General features: G+C 48.3%; 1 pseudogene; it reads right to left on the bottom strand.

Moving 5' to 3' along the window:
- Positions 1–326: 326 nt before the first annotated feature.
- On the bottom strand, positions 327–5,337 carry LOC124087624 (grpE protein homolog 1, mitochondrial-like; annotated as a pseudogene).
- Between the last annotated feature and the right edge of the window lie 2,491 nt (positions 5,338–7,828).

Raw genomic sequence — 7,828 nt, 5'->3', positions numbered from 1 at the left:
GACCATCCATGACCTCAGCAGTCCCTTTTCTCAGTTTGGCCTTCTGGAAATTAGCTGTGTGATTTCACCTATGACCAGAACAGGGCTCCTGCTCATTGTTCTTAGTTTCCTATTGCTGGTTTTAGATTTTTTTTCTCAATAACTTTTTTTGGGGGGACATTTCCTAAAGACCTTTTATTTGTTTAAAGTACTTTGCAATCATGGGTTTGAGCAGATATATATTCATGATACCATAGAGGTCCCATCTGCCCTTTTCTGGAAGCATATGAAGCTATTAAACACGTGGTGTACTAAGAAACCCAACTCCAAAACCAGAGCTTCTGAACTCAACTGTGCCACCAGCTTGATTCCATGTAGCCACTTAAGCTTTCCATCAAGGCTGGACTCCCAGATGAGAAAAGATGAACCTGCCTTTGAAGAGTTACAGCAAGTGACTTAAAAGCCAAAGGCCCTTCGGGAGGTAGCAATGCTTCCTTCATCACCCCCACCAGGGCAGGCCTGAGGGTGTGCCCTACCTTGGTAACCAGCGCCACTGTGGCCGGCTCCTTGCCCTCTACTGGTGGGTGGAGCAGCGCCTCATGTCCATAAGGGTCAAATTTGGCTCCAAGAGGGTCCAGCTTGAGCAAGCCGTGCTTTGTGAACACTTCTGGATCTGCACCTTGGTCAGCACCAGTCCCCCCGTGCAGGCTTTTCAGGTGTGGGTTATCATCTTTAATTTCTTCTTTTGGAACACTCTGGGTTGCCTTCTCCAGAATGTCTGCAACCTCCAGCAAGTCCTTGCAGAAGCCTTGGATGCCATGTAATTTTGCCTCTTCCACCAGTTTTTGGCTCCTCTGCCTCAAGTTCACAATATCTGCCAAAGCTCATTTATATTTTTCCATGGTGCCTATCAGTTGCCTTTCCAACCTGACCTTCTCTTCCAAGAGGGTCTTGTGTGTAAAGGGAGGCTCTGTCTTATGCTCATTGTGACCCATGTCCTCTTCCAGGCTTTGGCCATTGTTCTTTTGTTTTTAGCTGTGCACAATGACGGAGGAAAGGGCCCGAGAGACAACGCTCCCGGAGTCTGCGCTGCGCCAGCCTTACCCACAGAGCCGCCATGACTGTTGCTGCAGCCTCCATCACCTCAATAACTTTTAATTTGGGGGGTTGGTTCTGCTTCCTGTCTTCCCACCCCCAGACATGATGTAGGTAATGTGTTTGTGTGGAGATTTCACAGGCCCTGGAGTCATCCTGGTGCTGGCCATGACTCTAACCTTGCCTTGAGATGGAGGCCAGTCTTCCCAGCCTGTGGCCAAACCTCCTGCACCTGGCTGCCAGGGGACTCTCAGTGGCCATGGCCACTGAGATATAAATGGTTGATATAAATGAAGAGTTAGAATCAGGGTAAACTGAAAGTGATGTCATAATTGGTGGCAGATTGGAGAAAGATGGACCAGTCCCCACCAAATACTCTACTTCTCCAGCAGGTAACAAATGGAGGCCTGAAGATGTCTCCTTTTTGGTTTTTACCTCCTTAGAGATGCTGGAGAAATAAACATCCAATTGGTGTCTTTGCCTCCAAGCCCTTGGTACCCTGGCTGAATGATTATGGTTGTCATGGCAGCAAGCAACATTTCCATTATCATCCATGGCCTCTCCCCTCCCGCGGGAGATGTTTGACATGATTCTAGTCTTTCATGCTGGTTCTGTTCCTTGTCTGCTGGGGAGAGCTGCTTCCTCCTCGTTTCTGATTGGACAGAATTTTTGTTGGTTTGGAAGGATGGATGGTGTAGGGGAAAAAATGGGTGAGGCTGGGGGCATGACAGAAGAGAAGTGGCACAATGTTGTGTGTGCATTGAGGGAGGCTGGGTGTGGGGAGACTCACTGGGAGACAGAGAAGGGGAGGCACCATGGAGGGGAGGGAGGAATCCTCAGGATGCTCCTTGTTCGCTGATGCAGACATATATCCACAACTGCCAGAGGCCCTCTCAGCATCTCCCCATGCCAGTTTCATTTGAGAGGCCCCGGGCAGTGCCCTACACCCTCCCCAAGACACAAGCTTCTGGTGAGCAAGGACTCACCAGAGATTGCTCTCAATCTCCATCCCCCAGACTCTCCCCCACTGCTAAATGAACACATACATGGATGGAAATTGCTGTTGAACTAGGCTTTAAGGGGCTGATTGATGGAGATCAAAATCATTAGAGACAGATGGTCAAATTCACATGCCAGTTGTGGATTGGCTCTGAGGAACAGCTCTGCAGAGCAATGGAAAGGAGTATTGGCTGTCAGTGGTTCAAAATTCCTGAAGTTCTGGGGTACCTCCTGGGGAGCTGCCCTAGGATTTGCTGAAGGGAGTGGAGGGGAAGCTGGTGTCCTTGATGGAGTAGAGGTCCAGCTTCCCTGGTGTCTTCAGCTTCTAAGCACTTCAGCCCAAATGCTTCAGACTCCTGGTCTACAGGAGGGAAGCAAGGTTTTGAGCAAGTCATCTTATTTGATCAAGGACCCCGCTTGGCTCCTCTGCCTCATGCCTGGGTGTGTGTGTGTGTGTGTGTGTGTGTGTGTTGGTGAGATGCACACGTACTATCAACACACAGGAGCTTTCCTGCCACAGTGCAGGGGACAGTGGAGGAACCTGTGGTTTTACACAGCAGAGCAAGTTTTCAGATCCCGCGGAGGGAGGAACCAGATAGCAAAACACAGTGATGGGTGAGGACAGTTGGCCCTCAGATCCACCACATGAGGGGAGTGCCCATGGGCAGGGCAGCTGCAGTAAGAGATCCCTTTGCTGAAGTTGCCCACAGCAAAGACAAAGAAACTTAGCTCCTCCTGGATGCTTGTTTAGGCTGGGAAAGGGTGAGAGTGAAAAGGAAAGAGGATCCTGGATGATCAGTTGTGCAACTGTCTCTGGGGACAGGTGGGACATGCCTCCAGAGCTCCTGGAAGTGGGTGATCTGGGCACTCTTGGGAGGAAGGGAGGGCCTGGGCCCCTCAGGCTACACTGAAGGATTGTCTCAGAGCTGGCAGACAGACACCCTGGGCAGCAGTATAGTGGTGCCTATCACCTGTACATAAGTCAGTGGCTGCAAATTATGCTTCTGGTACTCTTAGATTCCTTAACGGGGTGGTCTCAGGGGCCACCAAAGGAGGCAAAGGGACCCAGGGCAGCTCTGTGTTGGGTGTTATGGATCAAGGGGTCCGGCAGGATCAGAGGGCACATTCAAAGAGGTATAGTGAAGAATTTCAGAGAGGGGCATATCCAGAAGGGTGGGTGTTAGGACAAATGCGGGCAAAGCAAACCTCGGATCAGCAAGCTTTTTTTCATTCAGTATTTAGCTGCAGAGTCAATTGGGGGAACCCAGAGACAGCTCATTTTGGGGTAGAAAATGGCCGTGGGCTGAAGCAAGGATCTAGCTCCTATAGATAGGCTTTATTTAGGGTGGGACAGGAAGGCAATTCCTGGGGTTCTTTGTATTGGGGTCCCACTGATTCATTAGTGTGAGACAGGAATGTGAATAGGGAATTTCCTGGGGCTTATTGTATTGGGGTCCAGTGACCCATTAGGGTGGGGGGTCAGATGCCAGTCTGGTACAAGTTCCTTTTTTATTCCTTGTTCTGGTTAAGACCTGGGATTTTAAATGACAAAAGCGTAGGCAAAATGCCATTGGGCTTATTTTCCACATCCTTCACTCTGCAGGGCTAAGGAAACTGACCCTGAGGATGGTGAGTTGCCCAGAGAGTAGCCACCATGAGAAGCAGTTATGGTCCAGACAGGGCAAGAAGAAGGGGAAGCAGTATTGAGATGGTGAGGCTGGACCCTGGCTTCTCTGTCCCACCCCCCCACCCCACCCCCACCACCCCTGGCTGACCTCCCCTTGCAAGTGTGAAGACCCTATTCTGCATACTTGCAAGCCACAGCTTTTGTCAAGTTTATCAAAGTCCTTCTCATACAAAATATTTAGGAGCTGAGCAGAATATGCCAATTATTGAAGGAGTGAAAGGGATGGGATAGACAGTGAGAATGGAATTGTGAAGAGTGATACAAATTCAAAATCAGCAGAGGAGCATCTCTCATCCTTGAGTGGCCCCTGGCTGCTTTGCACTAACATATTCCCCACATCCTCCCAGCCTCCTCCATCTTGCTGTCCCCTGCTCCTCCTTCTTCTCTCCAGATGACCTTAGAAAATAAAACAAAGCTCCCACTTTTTTTTTGTTTTAATGGCAGAACAGCTTCACCTTCAAGGCCTTACATTCTGCCCCAAGCATCTATGTGTTAGTCAGCTTTCATTGCTGTGACAAAATACCCAAGAGAAACAACTTAGAGGAGGGAAGATTTATTTAGGTTACATCTGAGGTTTCAGTGCATGGTGAGCTGCGTCCGTTGCTAGGGGACTGTGGTGAAGCAAAGACATCATGGCAGAAGGGTGTGGCAGAGCAGAGCTGCTCACTTCCTGGCAGCCAGGAAACAGAAAGAGAGAAGAAAGGACTGGGGAGAAGATATGGTCCCCCAGAGTATGTCCCCAAGGACCTACGCCCTTCTACTAGGTCCCACCTCCTACAGTTTCCACCACCTGACAATGCATTATGAATCCCTCAATGGATTAATGCACTGATGAGATCAGAGCCCTCATATTCCAACCATCTCCCCAAAGCCCCACCTCTGCCCATTGCTGCACTGGGGACTAAGCCTACAGTACTGAAGCCTTTGGAGGACTTTCCAGATTCAAACCACAACAATCTACTAAGGTCTTTTTTTTTTTTTCCCAAATGAAGGTAGTTCCCTCCCTAAGAGACACTGAGATAATACAGGAATCACATCTCCTTTCCTAGACAGACCCTTATTGCACTTGTCCACCTCCACCCCAGTTTCCCCTAAGCACCTCAAGGGTTTAGTCATTTGCACCCCCTGCCCCCAATGCCACTCCTCTTAGGAAAGGTTGCTGAGCAAACTCCTCATTACTTCCTGGCTGTTTCTGGACGAGTGTTTATCTAGAGGCAGGTGGCACTGGGGTAGGAGTGCAGGCAGAGGGAAGTTCTGCTGGCATCTGCTAGCTGTGGGATCGTGGAAAAAGGACTTGTTCCTCTAAGCTCCCTTGAAGGGAATAAGGAACAAAGCTGTTATAAGGATTGAGTCACACAAGACACATGAAAATATTCGGTTGGTCACAAAGATCAATGAAACAGATGATGTCCATGCACAGGTGAAAATGATCTAGCCCCAGCCCCTCCCCCAGCCCTTGGTACCCTAATCAGGATGCCCAGCAAGTTGGCATTAATGGAGCCTTCATGCATCTGGATTTCTGTTAACAGCATCTTTACTGATGCACTGGTCCAAACACTCAGGTGCTTCTTAGTCATGTATAACCAGAGGCAAGCACAGTTGGTGCACATTAAGAGCTGGGTGCAGTAGTACACACCTGCTGGGATTCCAGCAGTTCAGGAGGCTGAAGCGGGAGGATCTCAAGTTCAAGGCCAGCCTCAGCAACTTAATGAGGCTCTGAGCAATTCAGTGAGACCCTGTTTCTAAATAAAATCCCAAATGGGCTGGGGGTGTGGCTCAGTGGTCAAGTGCCCCTGGGCCCAATCCCTGATACCAAAAAAAAAAAAAAAAAAAACCCGATGAGGAAGAGAGAGCATTACTGTCAGAGACAGAGCATCCTTGGCTATAAAAATGCTCAGTTTGAGAGACTTTAATGAACCTTTAGTGTTGCCTCTGAGCACCTCATAATTGACAGTAAACAGCGGTTTAACAACAAACATTTCTCTTACTTTTATTTCATTACATAAATAATATATGTATTGTAGACTAATTAAAAATAATACATAGAGAGAGAAAGAAACAGAATCATCTGTAGCTCTGCTGCATTTTAATGTCAATACAGAAAATCATGTCTGGTGTGAAATCCTCCATGCTATTTTTGTGCCTAGGTCACATTTACAAAATTTTTTCCAAATCAGATTGAAACTACCTCACTCCACCCACTTTTAGATCCATTCACTTCTTCACCAGGTGTTTATTGAAGGCTTATGTAGAGTCAGATATTCTTACCGGTGCTGGCCATAGAGCAGTGAGCGAGAACCAAGCCTCCTGCCCGGGTCCAGGTGGCATTCTAGATGGGGAGGAGACAGACAATACAGAAATGGGTAAAGTTGTGGGACAGCTGGGGACAAGTCCAATGGGGATATCACAGCAGTGGAAGGCTTAAAGATTGTGAGCAGGCTGCAGTTGACAATGGGATAGTCGGGGAACAGCAAAGCAGCCCCAGAGGGAGGACTAAGCCTGGGCTATATGGAGATGGTGGAACAGCACGTGCAAAAGCCCTGGGGTGTCCTAGGAACAGCAGGGAGATCCAGGTGATTGGAAGAAAGTATGTCTGTGGTAGACATGAAGTTGAAAATGAGATAGAGGGGTCACTATATTGATCTTGCAGGGTCTTTAGGGCCAGTGAGAGAAATTGGCTTTTCCCTGTTTGAGATGGGGAAACATTGAAGAATCCCAGCAGAGCTGTAACACATTGACTTAAAGCTGAGAATCAAATGCAGGCAGGAAAATATGGACTCAGGGGACCTGTTATGAGGCTATTGAAATAATTCAGATAAGAGATGACGGTTACTTGGACAGGCGAACATCAGAGGTGGTGAGGTGAGACACAGTCTTGATATACAGTCGCTCCTTGACTTACGATTGGGGGGTGCCTCCTGATAAAACCATCACAAGATGAAAATCTCCCAAATTGAATATGCATTTCACACATAACCTTCTGAATATCACAGCTCAGCCACACGGTACACTCCAGAGTCACCTGCTTCCCCTCATGACTGCATGGCTGGCTGGGGGCTGTAACTCACTGGCTGCCCAGCATCGAGAGGGCAAAGGGTACCAGGTTCACCAACTGCCCAGGACAAGATTTAAATCCAAAGTACGGTTTCTATTCAATGTTCATCACTTTTGTGTTATCATACAGTCAAAAAATCGCTAGGTTGAATCAAAAAATCAGAGACCATCTGATGGGTTTTCCTGGTGAAGATGTCAGATGACAGAGAAGGGTTCAGGGTGTCTTGAAGGTCACATTGCCCTGAGGCATCCCAAGAGTGGAGCTGCCATTTTCTGATGAGGAGAGACTGTGGGAGGATCAGGCTTGGGAAGACAGAGAGAAAATTGCTTTAGAAATGTCAAGCTTGAGATGCTACATAGCCAAACGGGACATCAAGAAGACCAGCTTAGGGTCTGGGGAGAGCCTGAGGCTGGAGATATAAATTTGAGTTTCAAAAACAAAATGTTGCTATTTCAAGCCACAGGGTCATCAAGAAAGTACATGTAGGTGGAGAGAAATTTCAAGGAGTGAGCCCTAGATTAGAGGAAGAACCATATCTTCCTCCCTCTTAGGGCTCCCCCAGATCCTGAATGGCCCAGGAATAGACCTAGGGTTTGTACAGAAATGGTCCCATTTCCATTCTTAAGAGGGGACACCCCTGACCCCCTGCGGTTTCCATGTCACAGGTGAAAAGTAGACCTGCAGTCAGAGAGATGTGGTGAGGACAGCCTCTCAGAAGGAAGGCAACACCTTCCGTTTCCTCTACCGTGATATTCTCCCAGGTGATCTGCTACCGTTCAGCTACCGGTGGCCCTCTGGGATGAATGTGGTGTGTGTTTTGTCCCCATGTTTATGCCTGGAACCTGGGCCCTAGTGAGCTGTTTTAAGTCTCTGTGATTCCTGAGATGCTTGTGCCCCTTTCGATCACGTCTGAACAGTTGTTTCGTTCGTGTGCTAATATTTTCCATGAAACACCTCCAAGGAAGACATGAACACACACATCTCTACAAAAAGAGTGGAAGGCTGACCCTTCT

This window comes from Marmota monax, unplaced genomic scaffold (genome assembly GCF_021218885.2).
Source record: "Marmota monax isolate L192 unplaced genomic scaffold, Marmota_monax_Labrador192_F-V1.1 WCK01_AAM20220418_F8-fsc00021, whole genome shotgun sequence".
NCBI lineage: Eukaryota > Metazoa > Chordata > Mammalia > Rodentia > Sciuridae > Marmota > Marmota monax.
The sequence above is the reverse complement of the archived record's forward strand: the minus strand, read 5'-3'. Positions and strand labels throughout refer to the sequence as shown.